The following is an 11,486-nucleotide window of genomic DNA, read 5'->3' as shown; positions in this document are numbered from 1 at the left end:
CCCTTGGCCACCCACGGAACCCATGCACACATGCACACCCAGGAACCCATGCACACATGCACACCCAGGAACCCATGCACACATGCACACCCAGGAACCCCTGCACACATGCACACCCAGGAACCCATGCACACATGCACACCCAGGAACCCATGCACACATGCACACCCAGGAACCCATGCACACATGCACACCCAGGAACCCATGCACACATGCACACCCAGGAACCCATGCACACATGCACACCCAGGAACCCATGCACACATGCACACCCAGGAACCCATGCACACATGCACACCCAGGAACCCATGCACACATGCACACCCAGGAACCCATGAGCACATACACACCCAGGAATGAAGGACCTTTCAAATCCCATCAGCTCAACAACCACCAGCTTGGCCTTTTTGTCAGCCAAGTGGTCTATCTCTCTTCTCCTAACCTGTGAGAAGCAGTCAGCCTCCAGGATCTGTGAGATATGTATTAAGGTGGGAACCTCAAAGAAATAAGCAGATAAATAAGTCAGAGCTTGCCACCCAGTCTGACCACCCCAAGTCTGAGCTCAAGCCCAGAATCCATGTGGTAGAAGGAGAGAATTCATTCCTGCAAGTTGTCCTCTTACCAACACACACACACACACACACACACACACACACACACACAAATACAAAGGATCAACAAGAACGCTACAAGTGGTTTCTATGTAATCCTTACACCTTTTATATCCTTCCCAAACTCATGCATAATTTGCATATATTAATTTTATTGCTAAGTGGGAGTCATTATCAGAAAACAAAAGCCATATGAATATTAAATACGGGAGAAATGACATGGGACTGCCTCTTCATGCAAGTTTAGGTCCTCAAACTATGATGGTTTCAACCAGGTGTCATGGAGTGAGGAAGGCTGTTTCAGTGATTACCTCCCAGACAGAGATTCCTACAGTCTCCTTTGTTGTGTTATTTGCTGGATGTTTTGCACAAAAACCCAAACTCTTATTTCCCCTGCCCATTTCCCAAACAAGATTAATCTTATGTCTAGGGAGGACACACAACTCTATACTCGGCTCTCCTGAAACACCAAAGCTAACGTTGCCGTGTGCTTATTTGTTCGTGTGTGAGGTTAGGCCAGCACTGACCACACACCGACTGGAAGTCATAAATAGCAACATCGCTGGTTTGGAACCTTGGGAAGATACATCTCTGTGTGTAGCATGATAACATCTGTTTCTAATTGAAATGATTTATCAAAGTGCCCACCAGCGGGAACGGGTCAGCAACTGCATAAAGCTAGCACAGACACTTTCAGCTCAGAGCTTGGAAACAGTCTGGTCTTGCTTCTGACTGAGCCAGTGCAGATCTCCCAGTCACCACTGACTCAGTCTCCCCGTCTGCGTAGTGGAATGGATAGGAGATGCTGAGGGCCAACGAATAGTTCTGATTACAAAGACATTTCTCCATCACTCATGTGTCCTTCCAGTTGTCACATCCTCCAGTTACACTGGACCCAGTGCCATTCTTTCCTCTCAGTGACAGGCTGTGGGAAGATGGCTGCCACCCCCAGGATCCCTCACCAGGAGGGGTTCCCAGCAGGAGGAGAGAAGGCTGATTCTTCATGGGAACTGAGGTGCCGAGTATAGCTAGGAGCTAAAACTGCAGCTCCCTGTGGCTCCATACCTCTCAGAACCCTGGCAAAAAGAGAAGAACAGAAATCAATTCCATTATCTTTATAACAGTATGAGCTGCCAAATGCACTCGGACTACACACAGTAGGAACAGAGTAAAGTCAGGAAGTTGATACCCATTCAATGGGCAGCCGGGCACAGCATGGAGGAAGCCGCATTTCCAGAAAGCCTAGGAGTCAGACATGTGCCTGGTTTGCAGCTTGTCTCATCTTTCATCGTTTCCTTTTTTGAGCAAATCTAACCCAGACAGGCAATTCCCGAGCTCTTTTTAAAAATCACGAAGGGCTCTTCTCAACTATTTCCCCAAATGAAAGGGACTGGAACCGAAAGGAACCAGCAACACTGTCGTGTGTCACACGTCATGAACACGAGGTCCCCTAAAGCAGGGAAGAACTCAGTGATGGATGCAAAAGAGTAGAAAACACACATGTCCTGCAACAAATTGTGGTAGGCCTAATCCTTACATGAAGGAGTCAACCCTGACAGCCACAAGAGCCACAATAACAACCGTCTATGCTGTCGTTTGTAACACTTCTGTGTGTTAGATGGACTTTTACTATGCAAAGATGCCTGGGCACACTGAGGGTAGAAGCAGTCACTTGAGTTCATGATTCCAGGGGTTTTAGTGCACTGTGGCAGGAAGGCTGTGTGTGAAGAAAGCAGAAGAGAATGCCTGGTTGGCTTTCTTCTCTTTGTTTTTTAAGTCTGCTTCACTCACATGTGCTTACTAGTCTCCAGTCAAGTTGTCCAACAAGATTAACCATCAAAACTACCTCTTACCAGGGGAAATTTCTCAGGGTGCCCCCTAGGCAAAGGACTATAAGCAACTATTGACTGCTGGGGAAAAGAGAATTTGGCTCTCCTGGAGATGAGCTACCTTATTGGTTATCCAATTCAGAGTGGTTAGTGTTAAATATATATATATATATATATATATATATATATATATATATATATGAATGATCAAATAAAATGAAAGAAAAAGAGACTGTCTTTGAGCTCAGGAGTAAGAGATTAAAGGATGCTATTTGGAAGGGGCTAAAAAAGTACCCCTGACCAAAAGACAGTCAAACACTACTTAAACTTTAACCTGTCCCATGTTGACTTAAACATTGAACATTCAATGTGCTCAGTCCATCTCTAAGAGTGCCCGCGGTCTTAACAGTTCCAGTGTTGTTTGAAAAATCAAGGGTCAAAATCTCTAATGAGACTCAGGACTGACTTATGTCTACAAACAAAGAAAAACAAAAGAACGTTTCATACTTCCAATACAGTGACAAAGACCATAAATTCCCATTACTCAAGGGAGGAGGGGGCTCTCAGAAAGAGGAAGGGTTGCAGAGTGGGGCAAACACTAAAGTCTCTAGAGCTGCGGTTCTCAACCTTCCCAATGCTGTGACCTTTTAATACAGTTCCTCATATTGTGGTGACCCCCAACCATAAGATTATTTTCATTGCTACTTCATAACTGTAAATTTGCCGCTGGTATGAATCATAATATAAATATATATGTTTTCTGATGTTCTTAAGCAACCCCTCCAAAAAGGTTGTTCATCCAACAGGGATCATGACCCACAGGCTGAGAACTACCGCTCTCAGGCCATGTTCTCTGTCTGGAGTATATAGTACATTAGTTCAAACCGACATGGGGCAAGCCCCATCCTAACGGTGGTGGTGGCCCACATTGCCTCTCTGTAGTGCTGACTCAGCTCACTCCCCATAGTTTCCTTGGGAGAAGGACCTGGCAACTCCCACTTTATAATTTATGTGCTGCCATGGTTCATATTGCTTGTCAGCTTGACAGGATCTAGGATCATCTAGGAGACAACCCTCTAGCCACTCTTTTAACGAATCATCCAACTAAGTTGGCTTAAGTAGGAGGGTCCTACCCTGACAGTGGGCGACACCATCCCTTAGACTGGGGTGGGCCCTGGATGAATAAAAAGGAGAAGTGAGTTGAGTACCAGCATCCGTCTCTCTGCTTCCCGACTGTGGCTGCAATGGCCTGCTACCCCACAGCTGCCACCATGCCTTCCCTGCCAGAGTGGACTGTACCCTGAAACTGTGAGCTATAATAAACCCTTTCCCGACACTGATTTTTCCCTCCAGGGTATTTCATCACACCAATGAGACAAGCAACTAATTAACATATGAAATAAACGTGTGATTTTTACCAGAAATGAAAATAAATCATATTCATGGGATTTTTTTTAAGCTTTAAGTTAGAGTAATGATCTGTGATGATTTGTAAGTTAGAAGAACAATGGCTTCTGACCTCATACATGCCACCCTAGTGACAATGTATGTCTTTCATCCATCTACACACTGTAAGGTTACCATCTGGCTGTCCAGTATGAGGTGTGAAGTTTAGTTCTAAATTTTAAAAACGTATCCTTTTCTTCTGAAGACTTAGAATTTCTGTAAACACGTGAATGCCAAATATTGATCCCCACTGCCTTCTGCCACGCGCTAGTGTTTGGGTTGTTCATCATTATCGGCAAGAAGACTCGTCACTGAGCGACCACAGAGCACCAAAGAGCAGCAAGTCAGAGTAGAGAAGTCATGGCTGCATGAAATACAGCCTCTACCTTCAAACACACAACAGAGGACATGCAACGCTAGACACATGTAAAGCGGTTACCCAGGAGAGACAGTGTTTTCTGAGTACTCAGTGAACTGGGCGAGCCTGCCAACGGGTCACAGGAATGTGTGAAGATTGGAGGGAGAACCGGAATCGCTTCTTCACGATTGCGTTTGTGATAGGTGGCACTCACCGAGTCCCTCTGTGCAGGAAACTGTCACAAGCCTTTCATATAAACCATCCCCTAAATTGTGTATAAAAACCTCTAAGGCGATGGTTGTTATTCCACCATTACAGAAAAGGAAACGGGCTTTTTGACAAGATGAGACAAGACACTCGCTCTGTCACTAAGTAGGAAACTGAGGTCTCATGGAGATCAGTCCAACTCCATAGCCTGTGCTCTTAAATCTCATTCTCGGTTCAACATGCAGTATCATGGGATATATCCCATTTCTTCATTATACCCTTACAGCGTGACTTTGCATTGCCATTGAGCAATACCAAAACACAGACTATTTGGAATGACTGATTTCCGGGCATGCGATCTACGTCAAGCATGTGGAGCAAACAGTGTTTAGTTCTGGAAACTCGGGCACATATGGGCAAAAGACAGACAAGAAAAATCCCAGGTTATGGTTTTGTAGCACAGGATGACAATTAGCATTCTGAGAATCACCCGTGCACTAATTAATCATGGATGTCACTGATCGCTTTAGGACACACGGGTAAGAAACTGCTTTTAATATCCAGCTCCGTATTAGGAAGAGTCCTTTTCAGGATCCTAGTGGGAAAGACAGGCATTAGCACGTCTTCACAATGGTTCCAATTTATAACCTCACGGTCTAAGACTTGAAAGTCTGAATGCTGCCCCAAAACTGCTCACTCAGGTTCGTGAGGGGTTTTTGGGGGGATGGGGGAGTGGGGTCGTTTTTTTTGTGCCCACATTAGCATTCTCTGACAACCGTTAACTTCTCACATGACACCATCAGGGAGGGCCTCTCCAGTATACCATTTGGGGTGTATTTTCCCAACGAGCATGAGCTTGTGCGAGCATGCGCGTATGCCGACTCATCCACAGACCTGCCAGCCAGATGCCCCACTGGCAAAGCCCGGGAGCCTTCCCTTCATTAGTTCTCTGAGGCAGCCATCCGAGGTAATTCCTCTCGTCTCTCCTGATCTGCCAGCTGCAACAAGAATCTATCCAAGAAGTAAACAAGCTTTCCAGAATGTATCAGCGAGGCTGCTCAGAGGAACACACTAACGGTTCTGCATGGTTTAGCTTCCATACACGAGGTAGGGTGTCTCTCCTTAGGCAGGCTAGGGGCAAAGCAGGAAGGTCAAGGGCGCACAGGGAAGGGAGAAACTAAGGCGACCCTAGCTGCTGAGAAGCAACGGTTTAAATCTGTCTCAAATCTTCCTTTGTACTCATTTGTTTTTAGCACTGTGTTCCGATTAGCTTTCTTTGCTGCAGAACTCGGAAATGCTTTCAGGCGGCTAGACCATTGTCTCCCCGCTTAAGCAAGCAGAGAAATGATGCAGTAAGAATTGCTGAGGGAATGTGTGCAGGATTACTTTAAATCAAGAATATCTTGTTTTAACTTTCCCCAGAGTCTTCGAAATCAGTTAATATTTGGGGAGAGGGAAAAAATAAAAGACTCAGCAAAAATTACCTCCTGCTTGGTAAGGATAGAGGGCTGTCTGGGTCTCAGACAGAGGAGGCTCTGTGCCCCAAAAGTGCAGGAACAGGTATAGCCTGTGAGCCCGGGCAACATGGCCATCTGTGTTTGACAGCAGAAGCAGGAATGTGTTCAGTTAATGAGCCAGTTCTACATGACCATGGCTCTGCATCTATGACATGGCGGCGCATGCTCACTATGCTTCCTATGCAGGTAAATACTCTTTTATTTCAGTTACCACCACTGAATAACCCCATGGACGAAGCCTTTTTAATTATTTTTTTATTCTTTTTAATCTGTTTAAGATTATTCTTGTGCATTTCAGGTGGAATAAAAGAGCTTTGTAAGCAATTTCCAGCAGGGAAGTGCAATTTGATTTTTTTTATTATTAACATTGCTCTCTAAGGACAGATAAGTTGGTATTTTTAATTTTTTAAAAAGACTTATTATTTGCACGTATGCCTGCATGACAGAAGAAAGCATCAGACAAAAGAAGGCATCAGATCCCATTACAGATGGCTGTGAGCCACCATGTGCCTGCTCGAAATTGAACTCAGGACCTCTGAAGGAGCAGCCAGTGCTCTCAACTGCTGAGCCATCTCCAGTCCTGGTGTTTTTTATTTTGAATTAAATGTATTTGTGTGGGGGCGTGCACATGTGCTCACATGATACTGTGTGCACGTGGCAGTCAGAGACAAATCATAGAAGTTGCTTTTCTCCTTTCACCATTGGGACTGAATCCAGATGGTCAAGTTTGGAAACAAGTGTTTTTTACTCACTGAACTATCTCACTGGCCCTGGATGAGTAACTAATATTTGTTAAAAAAAAAAAAAAAAAAAAAAAAAAAACCTTAGCACAATACTTAACACATAGTGACTTCTAGACATGTCTCTACTGACATGAAATATAGATTTCATATATTGGAGGATGCTATACATGAGACTAGGGAAGATAAGAAGTCATCAGTCTTACCGATCTTTAGAGCTACCATAATGACAGGCCTGGAAAGATTACTGGTGCAACAGTAGCACAAATATCGCGATAATGACTTTGTGACTGGATTTAAAGCACAACCCACATGTTAAAACCCATTCTTGGTAGTTATGAGAACCAGTAACTGTGGCTAGGGACTCGTGGACCCAGGGGAAGAACCTCCTACTATTTCTCCGCTAAACAGGCAGAATATTAAACCAACTCCTAGTGACCTGGGATTCTACAGACCGAAGTGCATCTCTCACCCATCGCCAGAGAAACCTCACTTTGCTGCAGGTGGTGATGACCATAACGACACACAATGGGCTTGGGGAAGAGAATGAGAGACTACAGAGAGCTCTGCCCAGAAAGGGACAACTACATCACACCCCTCAGGGAAGCCACTGCAGAAGAGGAGGCCTAGAACTACAAGAGCCAGGGACAGTGGGTGACAACAAGGCAGGGCTACTTGCCAGACACTGTAAGAGAGCTGCACGTGTGAACTCACAGTAGTAGTGTAAGCATTATAAGTAATAGTGTAAGCATAATAGTGTAAGCATGCGCAAGAGCAATGCACGTTCAAGCCAGACAAGATCCCATCATGGAGAGAGCAGACAGGTGCACACACCACACCCGTAGCTAAGGGGCTACTGAAAGCTGCTGGGACGGAGAAAACCAGTTTTGGTACAGGTGTAGTCCCTGCCCAATACATTGACTACGCTCGAGTCAAAGGCCACACATCTAATATTATATGGCCATACAGACTGGGCAAGTTGTGTCTATATTTAATAAACATAAATGTGCTTATGTGTACAGACACATGTATGTCTATACTATCTGTAAGGGACGTGAGACATGGAATGGGTTAGGGGAAGAAAAGACAGTGGAAGATAATGTAATTATATCATTATATTATATATTGTTTAATAATGTGATTATATAATTATATTATTTAATTATTATATTATTTAATTAATTATAAAATTGTTATTGTTTAATTTTAATTGTTTAATTGGCTTTAAAGCCTTTAGTTAGTTCTTCCACTCCTCAAAATGGGGCTCTGTTAAATGGCCTAGCCTGTCTGGAGGTTCAGCACCTTTGCTAAACAATGCCTTCTTGCCCTGTGTGTTCCAGGCACGATTTCCAAATGTGCCCAGGCTTCAAATCTCAGCCTCTCAACACCCACCCCCATGATGTACTTTCTCCAGCAAGGTCATACCTCCCCCAGACAGTACCACCAACTGGGACCAAGTGTTCAAGTATGTGAGCCTTTGAAGGGCATCTCTCATTCAAATCGTTATAGGAAAGGGGGGCTTATTTTGGTTCACAGTTGGAGAGAATACAGCCCTTTGTAGCAGGAAAGGCCTGAAGGCAGGAAATGTCTGGTCACTGTAAGTGCACAGTCAGGATCAGTCAAAGATCCCAGCCTACAGGACGGTAGGCCCTACACTTAGAGTGAGTTTTCCATCTAGCCTAGGTATTCTTCCAAGGACACACCCGGGGGGTTGTTTGCACAGTGATTCTGAATTCCATTAATCACCATGCCTATCTTCTAGGAGAGAGAGAGAGAGAGAGAGAGAGAGAGAGAGAGAGAGAGAGAGAGAGAGAGCGCTGTGTTGCCGTGTGGGTGTCTGTGCCCAAGCTGATATCCATGGCTTGGCTGAGGACCACAATGACATCCATGGGCAGTGTGGCAGTACAGGGCCCTGCTGATGTCTTGGATCTGTACTGTCCTGAAGACCATGCTGAGGTCTGTAGCACAGGCTGACACTGGAGGGCATAAGGATGTTCATGGTCCGTGCTGTCACCAGAAACCACATAACAGCCCATGATCCATGCTTCCCACTGTCTGCTACAGGAAAGGAAGCTACTTTTGCAGTGATGTTGATGAATGTAGACACACACTTGAAAAAAAGAGACATGGAAGGTTTCTGTGACAACCCCTTTCCCCACCCCATTCCACCCTCCAAAAAAAAGCCATCAAAGAGAAATCTTAAAAATTGTGATAAGGATGTTAAAGTGTAGCTCTCCCCAGTCAGTGGCTTGTGACGGGCAGTGAGGCTGGGGAAGGACTCGGTTTTCTTTGAGGGGATGGGCATTGGGAGTGTGAGCGTGCTCCAGTGAATATATGGGCAACACAAATTGGACTTGTGAGGTTTCTTCCTCTTCTTCTTCTCCTTCTTCTTCTTCTTCTTCTTCTTCTTCTTCTTCTTCTTCTTCTTCTTCTTCTTCTTCTTCTTCTTCTTCTTCTTCTTCCTCTTCCTCTTCCTCTTCCTCTTCCTCTTCTGCTGCTGCTTCTTCTTCTTCTTCTTCTTCTTCTTCTTCTTCTTCTTCTTCTTCTTCTTCTTCTTCTTCTTCTTCTTCTTCTTCTTCTTCTTCTTCCTCTTCCTCTTCTGCTGCTGCTTCTTCTTCTTCTTCTTCTTCTTCTTCTTCTTCTTCTTCTTCTTCTTCTTCTTCTTCTTCTTCTTCTTCTTCTTCCTCTTCCTCTTCTGCTGCTGCTGCTTCTTCTTCTTCTTCTTCTTCTTCTTCTTCTTCTTCTTCTTCTTCTTCTTCTTCTTCTTCTTCTTCTTCTTCTTCTTCTTCTGCTTCTTCTTCTGCTTCTTCTTCTTCTGCTTCTTCTTCTTCTGCTTCTTCTTCTTCTTCTTCTTCTTCTTCTTCTTCTTCTTCTTCTTCTTCTTCTTCTTCTTCTTCTTCTTCTTCTCTCTTCTGCTTCTTCTTCCTCTTCTCCGCTTCTGCTGCTTCTGCTTCTTCTTCTTCTTCTTCTTCTTCTTCTTCTTCTTCTTCTTCTTCTTCTTCTTCTTCTTCTTCTTCTTCTTCTTCTTCTTCTTCTTCCTTCTTCCTGCTTCTGCTTCTGCTTCTTCTTCTTCTTCTTCTTCTTCTTCTTCTTCTTCTTCTTCTTCTCTTCTGCTTCTGCTGCTTCTGCTTCTTCTTCTTCTCTGCTTCTTCTTCTCCTTCATCCTCCTCCCCTCCTCCTCCCCCCCTCCCCTCCCCCTCCTCTTCTTCTCCTTTATCCTCCTCTTCCTCCTCCTCTTCTTCCTCCTCCTCCTCTCCTCCTCCTCTTCTTCCTCCTCCTCCTCTCCTCCTCCTCCTCTCCTCCTCCTTCCCTCCTCCTCCCCCTCCTCATCCCCTCCTCCTCCTCCTCCCCTCCTCCTCCTCCCCTCCTCCTCCTCTTCCTCCTCCTCCTCTTCCTCCTCCTTCTCTTCCTCCTCATCCATCTTTTCTGGGGGAGTGGAGGTCACAAGGATTGGGGGAGTGGATCTGGGAGGACTGGAAAGTGAGTGTGATCAGGGTGGATTATTCGAAATCCTCGAATATCAATAAAAGCATTGTGTTGAGGGAAAAAAGAGAAAAATCCTTTCTCCTTACTTTCATTGCTCCCTTTGGTACGTATTTTGTCACAGCTACAAGAAAAATAAGTGTTACTCAAACTCAGCAGGATCAAAAGTCCCACATAGCAGAAGGCATAAATCTGAGTCACTTTTTAAAAATATAAAGCAAAATAACTTTTTTATTCATGCATTCATCCAACATTTATTTAGTAGACATTTATTTTATGCACTGAATACTTTGAAGGAGGTGCCAAGGTACACAAAAAATATCTTTCCTATTGAATGAAGGCATTGTTTATTACCACACAATAATATTAAGTTGGCAATTACGTTAATTATCTTCTTCTCCCTTACAAACTACTGCAGACTTAGTTGCCCAAGGCAACACACATTTTTGTTGATGTTGTTTTGAAGTTTCCATGGGTCATGAATCTGAACACTATTTACCTGTGCTTTTTGTCTCACCTTCCCAAGCCACAGTCAAGGACTCAGCTATATTTGGGGCCTCATCTGAAAGCTCAACTGGAAAGATCTGCATTTTAGGCTCACTTGCTGTAATTGCTGGCAGAACTCCCTTCTTTTGGGGGTCAATAGAACAAACAAAATCCATTTCTAGTCAGCATTTAGCTGAAAACTGTGCATGGATTCTGCAGCATGGGTTTCACAAACTGCAACTTGGTTCATCAAGCCATTGGCAAGCATCTTCCAGTAAGACAGATGCCATGGTCTCCTGTGGTATAATGGAACTGCAGTCTCCAGATTGAGAGATACGGGTCCTCAGCCAGATGCTCAGGGGATGGGGATTATACAAAGGAACAAACAGAAGTCATCTCAGAAACCACCACGCAATGTTTATGTTGAAAATCCGTAGAAGACAAATACTGAAAACATGACACTGACTTGAGTTCAGGAAACAATTTATCTTTATTATACAAGATACTTAAAGCAGGAGAAATGGGGGCTGAAGTTATGACTCAGTTGGTAAAATGTTTGCTGTGGGAATACAGAGGCTGAAATTTTGATCCCAGTGTCCATGAGACAAGCCGGGTAGCCTGTAACCCGAGTTCTGAGACAGAAGGGGACTGGAGTGTCCTGGGTTCTAGTTCAGCTACCTAAGAGAATGCAAGTCCCAGGCTCAGGGAGAGAACCTGCCTCAAAGGCATCAGTAGAAAGTGAAAGGGAGTGACACCCAATGACCTCCTCTGGCCTCTGCAGGCACACACAGGTGCACAAGCACATACAT

The 11,486-nt window shown here is 44.5% G+C and overlaps 1 long non-coding RNA gene across 8 annotated transcripts in view; it reads right to left on the bottom strand.

Moving 5' to 3' along the window:
* Positions 1-746: 746 nt before the first annotated feature.
* The window catches only part of LOC102551724 (uncharacterized), a 79,958-nt gene continuing 69,218 nt past the window's right edge, over positions 747-11,486 (bottom strand). For all 8 annotated transcript variants that reach the window (XR_010059628.1, XR_010059626.1, XR_005496134.2 and 5 more), the window contains one exon: positions 747-1,687. This is a non-coding gene — a long non-coding RNA (uncharacterized LOC102551724). The remainder of the gene's footprint in view (positions 1,688-11,486) is intronic.

This window comes from Rattus norvegicus, chromosome 18, assembly GCF_036323735.1.
Source record: "Rattus norvegicus strain BN/NHsdMcwi chromosome 18, GRCr8, whole genome shotgun sequence".
Taxonomy (NCBI): Eukaryota; Metazoa; Chordata; class Mammalia; order Rodentia; family Muridae; genus Rattus; species Rattus norvegicus.
Note: the sequence above shows the minus strand (reverse complement) of the source record. Positions and strands in the feature narration are given on the sequence as shown.